We start from the raw sequence: 9,898 nt of genomic DNA, 5'->3' as shown, positions 1-9,898 counted from the left end.
TAGGCCGCGCAACGAAAGTTGAAGCCATTAATACAAGCAAAGATTTTTATAAGTGCTTTCTGCTTTCTGTGTCGCTTGCAGACATTTAGGTAAACAACAGCGAGCTAGTAACTAAGAATTCCGTTTTTCCTTTTGAGGTGTAGAATACTAATACTACTTTATGATTTGTATTAATAATATTACATATTTATATGCAAACTTTCCGCTGGCACTGAGGGCCCACACCCGACCCATTCAGTAGGCACAAGGCGTCGTTTCATTTGGTGCCCAATAAACAATAGTTAAAGCCTCCATTGCTCTGTAGGGATTAGCAATCTTGAGCCACGGACGGCACCTGCCTTGGTCATTGATTCGTCAAGCGTTATTAAGAATAAGGAAACGGGAAATACAGTTTCAGTTGGAAATTGCTGATATATTTTTTATACCACAGTGACGAAGCTCTTGGTCTACAATCACTTGATGAAGAGAGATGATTAGGCTGAGGCTGACATGCTTGAAAACTAAAAAGCAATTTATTAGATGGATAAATACATGCAGGAATCTGACTTAATAAGGTAAACATTGCTGCAAATATCCGGGTGTTATCACCGTTGGATTTTAGAAAGCTGAATAAACACTGTTTCCATTGACTCATTTACGAGTTAAATAGTAAAAATAAACTGTCACAATGACATTACAAACTCAAATCGGGAAATCGGTGCAAAACATTTACCTTAATTTTTTCAATTCAATATTCATATTGGACAATGAAATAACCTTTTGATGGACGATTACAAGATATTGGCCGTCGCGTTTGGTGCGGTGGCAGTTTTGACGACAGTTTTTATATTGCTCCATTGGTATCGACGTAAGAGGCATAATAGAACTGCTTGAATATTATTTTAAAGGAATTTTATAATTATATGCTTATAACTCTCAAACATGGTCATTTATTTACGTATTGTGGTCACTTTTTGTATCTCACTTACCATATCAGAACAATAATGCCAATCAGCGTATTTACTCGTCCAAGTCAGCATAAGAAGAAACAGCGAAAAAAAACTTAGTCACTTTTGTCAGCCTCTTATTAAGACTATAATAATTTTCTACATTATAATAATTTGCTTTCACTAAAGTAAGTGGAATTTATGTTAAGTCAAGTCTACGATAGTTCCCCTTAAAAAATTCAGCTCTCCAAGCCTTCAGGGCCTACAGGTAAGCAGCCTGCGTACCTATCTTGTATTGGATAGGTACGCAGTACAAAACAAGATCTTGAGAACAATTGCACAAGTCATCATCATCATCATTTCAGCCATAAGACGTCCACTGCTGAACATAGGCCTGCACAAGTACCATGGTACATAACCAACAACGAAGTCCACGAGCACCTTGAAATGAAAACAATTAAGGAGGAAATTTGGAGTCTGGCAGCTAAATACAAAGAGCGGTTAATCCATCATCCTAACGAATTTGCTCACCAACTTGACCAGTATGTGAGACGACTGAAACGTCACCATATCCTGGAGCTAGAGGACCGCCAGTAACTCTGGGCAGCAGATGAGTTAATAATAATTATTTGCGGGCCAATAATAAAAACCAAAAAAATGCAACTTACATCGGACCCAAGACGTGCTGATAGGGAAAGGAGATACAAACCACCTCATCCCACATCGGCTCCAGTAGAAGATCTAACAACGGACTACATGAATATACTGAGTATGATCTTCTCAATGTGTGGACTTATGATGCGATTGAAATAGTGTGCGTGGACTGCCATCTTTTGCTGCAGCATTAGTGTTGCCAATGCGGGAGTCTCTGATGATACAAAACAGATTGTAAGCTCATTCATGTTGTCTATTTCTGATGTGGCCATGTCTTATTTGCAAAACCCTGCAGCAATGTCTCCTCCATGGGCTGCTTTAACAACATAAATAATAAATATCTACACTACATTCTAAATGATACTTCCAATGGGAAGCCACTCCGCATGACAGCATCACAAAACAGATTTGCTCATAGTCTTGGGACTGATTGCAAATGAACACATCAAAAAATTAAATTGACCAAGTGCGTGTCGTTCCGTAGTTGTCCGTTGTTATCACAATATATTTCAGAAGTAAGCAATTACTCCATCTAAAGTCACTTTTAATATTTTCTTCTAGGGCTATGCTCGGTGTTTCTTTACGAGATCGAATCAGAAATGAGGAGATCCGTAAACGAATTAAAGTCGCTGACATAGCCCGACGGATTAGCAAGCTGAAGTGGCAATGGGCAGGGCACATAGGAGGACCGACGACATCATAAAGGTAGCAGGAAAGCGCTGGACGCAGGCTGGAAGGAGGTTTTCCTTGTCAAGACTACGGAACCCTAAAAAAGATAGGTACCCATCTCTCCAGTAATGCGCTTGTAAAAACATAAGTCATTGCAATCCAATAATGGAGGCTCCTTGTCAGTCATGCCCACCTGCGCTGGGCGGGCGGCGCAATCCGTGCGGACTGTGTACAAATGAGCCTTTGAGCCCTTTGTCCTCGAATAAAGATACTGGATGAGCCTCAAAAAGACTAATTCGCGCTCATATATTTTCACGCAAGTGTACCAGAACCATTCAAGGCGCGTAATGCTGGATGAGCCTCAAGAAGACTAATTCGCTGCCTGCTGTTTTTCGTAAACACTATTTCAAGTCTTCAAGGCGAGAGTGAATAGGCATTTACTGGGCAGGTTTGTACCACGCTAGACTGCTTCTCACTTAACATCAGATTGCAATTATTGCAGTCATAAATACCTGCCTTATGTAGAGTTAAAACTGCCTGATAGCTGGTCCGACGAACTCAAAAACGGCGAAGTAAATTACCTTATTTATTTAAATATTACGTTGTCATAGTTTTTTTTCATACGGATTCCTAACTTTTATTTTTAATATTCTATGATCTTTAGGGATAATGTAGTATTCTAACATGGTGATTTTTTTTAAACCGGTCTATCGATCGCATCGAATTACGATGCTGCATCGATAGAGTCGCAAAATCGCCGATCGCCCATGCTAAAAGTAGCATGTCATGTCAGTTGTGGTGGTTGTGGCCCGGTAGATGAAAACTGAATAAAAGTAGGTTAAAGTTAAAGGTACGCAACGTGGGACGTCCACCCACAAGGTGAACCAACGACCTGATAAAGGTAGCAGGAAGGCGCTGGATGCAGGCCGCTACCAACCGTGCGATGTGGAAGTCATTGGGGAGGCCTATGTTCAGCAGTGGACGTCCTATGGCTGAAATGATGATGATGATGAGGTTAAAGTTATGCTCCCCATTCCTAGTCTAACATAATCTAGTCTATAAAATTATCACATCACGGGATTTATTGCAACAATATCTATTTTAACGGTAAATAAAATATTTACCCTCCCGACGATTGTATTTACCGTTAAAATAGATATTGTTGCAATAAATCCCGTGATGTGATAATTTTATAGTAAAAATGCAACATAATAGTTTAAAATATTATATAATCTAGTCTGTTAAGAATAAACCCCTATAATCTCGAAGAAATTACCAGTAAAGAAGACACAACAAAAAGCTTTAAAGTCTACGTATCATACATTGTTAGCAGTCTAAAAGATTTTAGCAAGACTTAAGCAATCATGCAGTTATAATATCAATCACTGCCTTGCAATTGGAGTTCTCCACTAGCTCCAATTGCAAGTGCATTCCAACAGCACTTACTTACAAAAAAAAACCATAATCTAGTCATTTCAATGTATAGCAATGGTGAAAAAAAACTGTAGTATTGCCTTTTCCATTCTTCTTATTCCTCGTGTTTAAGCTTTACAGTTTTTCGCGAAGACGGCTTATTATTTAGGCCGCGTATTGTCGGACATGATTTAATTTCAAATACCCAACGGTCTAACAAAGCCTTTGATATTTCCCCATTTACCCCATTCTGTTTTACGTCGCCATTTTATTCCGTTTTTGAGTACCTTCCCTAAATAAGTTTATAACTGTAATTGGTTTTGTGGTGAGACGTTTTTATTTGGGTCTTGTCCTGTTGAGGAAAAGTCGGTGTTATAATGAACAATTGTCATATTTTTGTGATTTTTTTTTGAGATTAGTTCCTTTAAAAGGATTTACAAGCAGAAATGGCAATGGACAGAGCACATAGCATGCAGAACTGACAGCTGATGAAGCAGCAAGGTTCTGAAATGGAGGCCACATACCGGCACGCGCAGCGTAGAGCGTCCATCCACAAGGTGAACAGATGATCATTTAACATTGTTGCAGGAAAGCACTGGTTGCAGGCCGCTTTCAACCAACCAATTGGAAATTACTGGAGGAGGTCTATGTTCAGTAGTAGACCCTCTGTGGCTGTTAATGATGAATCATGTAACAATTTACAACAAAGATGAAAATTATTCCACATTTTTCCCTGTGGTACACCTTACACTATCTCTACCATCATCATTATCAATTCTTCAAAATCCATTCAGTATTTGTGCGTGAAAAGCTAATAAACATCCATATATCCTCTACAAAAATTCCCATTTATAATATTAAATTAATAAATAGGATACAATAACCTTTTCTACGTAGCTTTATTAAAATGACGTGATATTAACAAGCCCTTCCCAAATTCTCACTTTAAAGGATTTCTTCCACGAAACTCATTCGATAACAACCCGAAAACGTATTCATCGCATACAAAATATTGGTTAAATTAATTTAAATCGACACATTTCGTGGAAAACAAAAAGATAATTATTCCGAAAGAGTGACTTCAAATGAAAGAGTAATAACCTCAACACGTGTATAAAGCCAAAATGAATCCATTTGGATTCGTTCAAAACCGAATTTAAGTAAAATACATTCTTCGTCATCATCATTTCAGCCACAGGACGTTCACTGCTGAACATAGGCCTCCTCCAATGATTTCCACATCGCCCGGTTGGTAGCGAGCAAATGGATTATCCTACAAAGTAATAATCCTACTATCCTACTCGTACTAATATTATAAATGCGAAGGTTTGGAGGTCTGGATGTTTGTTACTCTTTCACGCAAAAACTACTGAACGGATTTTGATGAAACTTTACAATACCTATTATTGTTTATAACCTAGAATAACACATAGGCTATAATTTATGACGGGTGAAGCCGCGGGCAAAAGCTAGTAACTTTATCAAAGACTAAAGCTAAGTTGCACCACCTAACTTTAACTGGTACTATAACGATAACCGGTGTTTTTGTATGGAGTTTGACAGATTATTGACGTTTGTTAAAGTTAATTTTAGATGATGCAACTCAGCCTTAAACATAGCTTAGTTAGGTACATATTACAAGTTGAAAACCCATACAACACAATTAAAAAGATTTCTAACAGAAACCACTGTCAAAACTAATTAACGACGTGACATCAACAGCGTATTAGCATATTAGTTTGATATTTTATTATTCATTTATGCATGAGATAAGTTTGTGGCTTCAAGTGCGGTTGCACTACCTTGCGCTTGTTGATGTATTCGTTGGTTGATTGAAGACGTTGAATACATGATACTTTATCCAATAGTTAGAAAGAAATTAAAGTAAGAAAAAACAATGGCAAAACAAGAAATGATAAGTAGAAACTTAAATTACTTACTTGGCAGTACCACAATCTCTATTGTCTATTAAACTCGAATAGTTTTACGACTAAATTAAACAGTAAAACCAACTACCATTCAGGGACTTACAGTACACAACGTAAGATCATATTATTCCAATACAAAAAAATATACTGCGTGTGTAAAGTCAAGAGAAAAGAAGACAAAACGATAATAGCAAAATCACATTCTTGTTTTATTCAGAAAACAAACAGCTTACAAATACATAAATTGCATAGATACTTAAATACGTAATACGTTGATTAATATGTAAATGCCACAGTTTGTATTGTTTTGTTTCTGGATTTCTGTGTAAGAAATATGAATTAAATGCATAACACCAACTGTTTTGCTCGCAGCATTTCGTAGCAGCTGATAACTACGCCGTAGTAGCTACGTCGTAGCTCCGGGCGGGAGCTTATTTCAGCGTCACGTGTATGTATTTATAGTAAACGAAATAAGCATAGAAACAACTGAATATTTAGAGCAGTATTCAATTTTTTTAAGGTCAATGAAAGGTCGTTGAAGAAGAAAAGCAAAAGGAAAAAATGAAGAAGAAGGCTTCTTCTTCCTTGGTCCTTCACTGATGAGGATCACCACCACATCCTCCAAAGATTGTGGTCATAAGCTGTGTGGACCGTACACTTAAAAAATGACTTATCAGTATAAATACTCGTAGGTATGAAATTGAAATTTCAATCTCATCTCAGTGAGAAGGGGCCAAAGGGCGTGAGTGAAGAAAAAACATTATTATTAGTCGAGAAAAAAAATCTTTTATTCTTTAAAATGCCCTGTGGTGGCAAAACCAACCCAAAGAATATGTAAATGATTGAAGATTGATGTGACTAAGTAGATATTATTTTTAAGTAACGTAGTTTCTTCTGTGCCTTTGTCGTTCATCATGTGTGAGAGCTAGAACGTGTGCTAATATTTTAATCCTTTCTTTCTGTAGCACATTAATTAACATTAGTGTTTTTAAGTCCGTTTTAATATGCTTGACTTGTACTTCTTTCTGCTAGTAATGAAATGTGAGTATTATACAAGCGACTTTCAGTTTCATATGATGTTAAGTGAGATTCAGTCTAGGATGGTACATTAACTGCCCTCCCTGTAAGTGCCTATTCACTCTCGCCTTGAAAATAATTTAAAAATAGCATAAACAACAACATGATATCTACGTGTACTTCGTATGCGTGGACCCCGTTTTACACCCTTAGGGGTTGAGTTTTGTAATATCCCCTCTTAGTGAGCACCTACGTTCTAAAAGGAACCCCCATGCAAAATTTGAGACTCCTAGCACTTGTAGTTTCTACGATTTCGTGACTGAGTCAGTCAGTTAGTTAGTGACCTTTCGCTTTTATAAATATAGAACTTAAGTAAAGGAAATAAGACAATCTTTACCAACAACAGACGCATATGACTTTAATGCCCATCATAAAGAGTAACAGCCTTCTCTAGAAACCATTTCGGACACTTCAGACTTAACGACCCTAAGATTTCACTGTTCAACTATAAACCAGGGTTCAAAGTTAACCGTTCGTCAATTTAATACCCAGCCTTTAGTGGGCATCATAAAAGACGGTCAGTTTATAGTTTTCTAGTTCGCAAGATGTTAATCAAAGGTTACGCGAACTTAAGTGGGCTGTCGTTAAACGTTGGGAATAATATTACATGGAAATGTGGTTCTGTAGGGCATTCCACTGTATGTTTATCTAAAATATGCTCTAATTAAAAAACGCTTTATTGCTTACTAGCTTTTACCCATGGCTACGCCCACAAATTTAGTCTGCCATGAAAGAACTATCCCCGTGACCCCTTAAGCTGGGATAAGAATATTGTGTTTAGGTCTCAAACTAGATAGTTTGCCGGTGAAGCTGGAAAAGCTCTTCAAGCTACCAGCGTAAAAAAAAGGTAGTTTTGAGTTTGAGCTCGTCGGCGAAACGTAAAGAGTGACTTCTAATGAAAGAGTAATAACCCTAGCTATTTGAGTAAAGCCAAAATGAATCAGTCATTTGGATTTGTTCAAAAAAGAATCATCATTTCAGACACAGGACGAACACTTACTGAACTAAGGCCTTCCCCAATGATTTCCAGATTGATTGGTTGGCAGCGGCCTGCATCCAACGTCTTCCTACTACCTTTAATGAGGTCATCTGTCCAAGTTGTTGATAGGGCAGCACGGTTCTAAGATATAATAGGTCACGTACCAACAAGCGTAGCGTGGTACGTCCACCCACAAGGTGAACAGACGATGTTGCTCGTAAAAAACCCAATTAAACTTTCTGCTTCATTGCGAATCTTTCGTGCCAACACAACTTAATTTATAAGTCCCGTACTAAGACCATATAAGAAGTTTAAGCATGATTTAGTGTTCTCTTACTTAAGCACGATAATGAGCAAACAGCGCAGTGTGTTTTCATTAGAGCTATCTGCGCGGGGGCAGGTGCGGTGCTCAGCTTATGACAGGAAAGTTCATGGTTTTGCCAAAATAAACCTTATTTTAAACGGCTAAGGTTCAACGTGCTAGAGCAAGGTATACGCGGTACAGCTGACTGTACAAGAGTTGGGAAGACGGTGGATGTGGCAAAACAAATGAACGCTTATATTTGTAGTTGGTTTGAAAAATTCAGCAACAGAACGTCCACTGCTGAAGATAGGCCTCCTCCACCAATGATTTTTAGATTGGCACGTCCTAAAGGCAATAAAGAAAAAAACGTAAAAAGATTTAACAAAGTACAATAAATCGATTTAGAAATCAAATAATATTTCAAACCAGCCTAAATAGAACTCGTATGTCCAAAAGTGTGCCAAATTAGAGGACAAAAGGGACTCCTTGCCAAACTAAAATGCCTTTTAGTTATTTTTATTAACGCATATCAATTTTTTTCAAGTTTATAATCTAAAATGCCTTATCCAAATATTATACGTCAAATGATTCGCAATGCATAAGACAAATATGTAAGCAGGAACGTTATGAAGCTACCAAACAAAGTCCCTACTCAGTGTGTTATTGCTGTGCAAATAAAATTTTTGCTTGTTTCTTACGTTTGTGTTTATTTTCTTTCTCTAGCCGCCATTTTGCACGTATGAGGCCTCAGCCTCGAACTTAGCGGGCAGCGGGGCGGGAGCGGCGGCGGCGCTGGAGCGGGGCGGGCAACGCAGACCCGTTCTCGAAACAAGCGGGCAGCTCGCGCGGCGCTTTAGCGGCGAAGTGTTGTGTTCGGGATTGTGCTGTTGAGATATTTGTTTTCATTCGCAAACGAAATGTCTGAACAACGGTGACAATTTTATTTCGATTCAAATTTATTCCTAACGCTCGATTTATTGTGGGCAAAAGAAGGAGTGCGCTGCCCGCTCGTTGCCCGCTCCCTCGCCGCTGCCCGCTCGTTGCCCGCTGCCGCCCCGCTGCCGCGCCGCTGTTTTCGAGAACCGGTCTATTTGATTTTACGCATAAGATCCTGCCGCTCCCGCGCCGCAGCCGCCGCCGCCCCGCTGCCCGCTAAGTTCGAGGCTGAGGCCTGAGAAGTGTCATGTGGAGTAAGTACGCCACAAAAAAGCCGGTCAAGTGTTCTACAGTAAGGACAACGCTATTTTATAATTTAGTGCCTTCATATTTCCATACAAACTTCGATAAAATCACCATTAACTTTGTTTGCAAAGGCAATTTTTCGCGATTTTTGCTTTATGCGTATAGTCACCACATTAAGTTTCTTGCGCTGCTTCTTTAATATTCTTTAGCACCGGCCCATTTATAGCCCCGGAGAAGTAGTAGGGTTCAAGTCATACTGGGACTTGTACAAATGTATGTAGTAGTACATTGTGTGAGTCAATATTTTGTGTAATAATAATTGTGTAAGCAATTATAAGTTCCAATTGCGATTATTAAATTGATTGTTTAATAAGTACATATTATCTACAGTCGTCCATAAAAGTCTTTGTACTATTATTAAAAATATTGTATAAATAACTTTTTAAAAAAATAAAACCGACTTCAAATGCGTGAACTCAAAAAAAAACTAAAAATTGAAAATATTGCTTATAAAAAAGTTCATCCCCAATTTTCCACCCTTGGGGGTGAAATATTTTCTTCAAATTCGCATGAAAACACCCTTTTGATAATACCTATTCAACAAAAAAATAATCGTTCAAATTGATTTATAATCGGCGGAGATATTGCGTATAAAAAAGTTCATCCCCAATTTTCCACCCTTGGGGGTTGTTTTTTCTATTATTACATTTAAATGGGACCACCCTTGAGGTATTACCTATACGCAGAAAAAAGATTTGTTCAAATC

The 9,898-nt window shown here is 38.2% G+C and overlaps 1 pseudogene; it reads left to right on the top strand.

Annotated features, from left to right (window-relative positions):
• The first annotated feature begins 1,553 nt into the window (after positions 1 to 1,553).
• On the top strand, positions 1,554 to 1,926 carry LOC135083345 (protein Asterix-like; annotated as a pseudogene).
• Positions 1,927 to 9,898: the final 7,972 nt, after the last annotated feature.

The sequence above is a fragment of the Ostrinia nubilalis genome, chromosome 23 (assembly GCF_963855985.1).
Source record: "Ostrinia nubilalis chromosome 23, ilOstNubi1.1, whole genome shotgun sequence".
Classification (NCBI taxonomy): Eukaryota; Metazoa; Arthropoda; class Insecta; order Lepidoptera; family Crambidae; genus Ostrinia; species Ostrinia nubilalis.
The sequence above is the reverse complement of the archived record's forward strand: the minus strand, read 5'-3'. Positions and strand labels throughout refer to the sequence as shown.